Source organism: Pinus tabuliformis, chromosome 8, assembly GCF_031772625.1.
Source record: "Pinus tabuliformis cultivar Carrire ecotype Pingquan chromosome 8, CPIR1, whole genome shotgun sequence".
In the NCBI taxonomy this organism is placed as follows: Eukaryota; Viridiplantae; Streptophyta; class Pinopsida; order Pinales; family Pinaceae; genus Pinus; species Pinus tabuliformis.
The window spans coordinates 301,913,857-301,916,875 of NC_142294.1; positions in this window are offsets into that span (position 1 = coordinate 301,913,857).

Below are 3,019 nucleotides of genomic sequence, written 5' to 3' on the forward strand. Positions count from 1 at the left end.
GAAATGTCCCAAAAATTTTATGTCTTGATAAAATACGATACTTTTCGGAATTCCATGTAATCTTACAACTTCCCGAAAGAATAGATTAGCAACAGGAGGGGCATTACTAGTTTTAACAATGTGAAAATTTCCTTAAATTGTAGCAACTTTAAATTTATTCTTCTGGCTAATTAAATTATGCAGTTTATTTTTTTACGAAAAAATAACGAATAAATCACATCGCAAATTTTCACAGATAAAGTATGTTGTGGAAATAAACTGGACACTAAGAAAATGATAGCACACACAATAAAATTGACACGTTAGTTTTGGACAATTGTTCCCAGAAGAACCCAATGTGGGAAAACTAGTACAACAACTCAGGGTTTTATTATTATGCAACAACGAAATTATGACTAAAACCTCTAAATGCCCAAAACTAAAAATCCTCACTGGCCACAAAAATTACTGAGACAAATATTGCCTCACCCAACACTGATCCAACTCCAAATCTGGCATAAATTGGGCTGCTCAAAACCCCTACATCAACGTCTGTGCCAATGATGTGTAGCCCCTCACATGCACTACATAGAAGATCCTCTTATCAAAACGTCAAACCCAACTCAGCCTTGAAAAATTACTTGTTGGCCTTTACAAAATTTCTCCTCGCCTCCAGAAATGATTATGGGATTTTTTTAAGAAATGATATCTAGTATTCTTCTATTGGCTATTGTTGCATAGCTGAGGAGGAGGAGAAGCCATACCAATAACGTTGATATTAGCACTCTCGATACTATGAACAAATATTTAGTAACCTCCTTGATGTGTGGAAAAAAATAGAAGAAATAGGGAATGAAAGATAATCCAAAGTGACCCAAGCAATGATGTATGGTGGAGAACTCAAGGAAAATGTAGATGAACATAGTGAGTCCTAGTGGAGTTCATTTTCCCCATGAATCTTCATAACTGGGATGGCCCATCCTTGGAAACATGTAGGTTATTATCGCAATTAACATTACCTAGCTCCAATGTATCATAAATAAGTTATTCCTAATTACCTCACCACTCAATGGTTATGGATTGTTCAAGATCTCTTTTAGTGAAGTTATTTGTGTTCACCATGTTCATAACCTGGATGGTTAGACCACTAAGGATGAGTGCATTATCAGGATCCCAATGGGCTCTCTTCTTTCTTTCCTTCATTGTATTCCATTCCAAGAAGGATAATGAATACTAACACACTACAACAAAGCCCAAATAACTCTGCAAGTTGCTCGAGAGTGAGAGGGATCTTGTCACGCTCTCCTTGAACTTCCATGGTTGAAGCAAACACAATAGATGATGAGATGAAGATAGAGGACAATAGATGGCTACAATACATCAACAAGGCCCTATACTCCAAAACTTCAAAAGGTAAGCGATGCATGCATTTTTGCAATTACATCATTATTTATGTCCAATACTTTAATTGATAGATCAACTTAATTGTAAATTTCAAATTATTTTATAAATACTATATTATATTATAATATCAAAAATTTAATATTTTATAACTACTAAATTGACACCATTAAATACATAAAATAGTAATTTTTTAGCCAATAGTCAAACACTTCGAATTAAATTATTATTATGAAGAAGAATATATATATATATATATATATATATATATATATATATATATATATATATATATATATAACTTGACACCCATTACATATAAAAACATTGAGCAATAACATGTTCAATATGATAGCCATTCAAATTGCAATATATATATATATATATATATATATATATATATATATATATATATATATTCAAAAAAATACTAACTTTTAATGTACAAAGTTAAACTATACAAATTTTATAATTTTTTTAGGTCAACCCCAAACTAATTTGGGTCTGACCAAAAACTCAATGCAATATCCTATGCATATAGCAAGGCTAATGGTAATTTTATAAAAATCAACTGCACACTTTTGTGATTAGCTTGATTTTTCAATTAAACCAAAGGGATTTGTGAACACATATTTCACTGGTGTTTAAGAGTGAAAGAGAAGGCATTTTCAGTTTTTGTGTATCGGGCATCACATTTCCATCGATTTTCTTATTAAAGTGAAGGATTTTTGAAGTGCCAAGGTGCATATGTTCACATTACTGCTCAATCTCTTAGACATTCCACTTGGGCATGACAATGGCTTGGGTTCCTTTTGGGTCTGTTATCCGTGGTGCTAACATGGTCAAGGGCTTGTCACTAGCCATACCAACTAGGATTCAAATCATCGACAAAGGGCTTCTTGGTTGGTCAATAGTCGACTCTCCTCTCATTTGCATTCTTGCTAGCAGCGTGCCTTTCTCAGGCATAAGTATCAAGTGGTCTTATGCATAATTGGCCAGATCAGTCCCAATCCTATATTAATAGTGCCTTGCTTTCCATAGCATTCATGAATGGCTCTATGGAATGACAAGAGTGTTATTCTATTTACTCAATTTTTATCAAAAATGCTAGGCTTGGGAGCCTACAGTTAGTCTCATAGTTTTCATAGTCTCTATGGGTTTTTTGCTCTATTAGATGCAATGCTCAAATGAAGACAATGTAATACAAAGATTTTGAATTTTTTCTTCTAGTTTGGTTTCCCCTCGAGCAGACCAGTAGCACAAATACACTTCCTCTGTACTGTTTTTCTAAAAAAAAATTAAGGGTGGTTCACGAGCACTGAGTGACCGCTACATCCATGGGAAAATCTTGGCAGATCAACCTAAAGGGATCTATCCGCCGACCAAACTAGAAAGGCCTAACCCCAAGGGCGTCGAGGAGATTTGACCCCATGACCTCCTGATAGGCAAGGTACTTAGCAACATGAACTCGACCAACTAAGCTATCGCTTGAAACTTGTACTGTTTTTCTAATAAAAGCCTAACCCTTACACAAAAAAATTCAATTTTACCAACTTATAAATATTATACTTATATATAATTAACTTCTAATAAACTAATTTACATAAAAATTATAATATTTAAATTATATTCTTTTAAT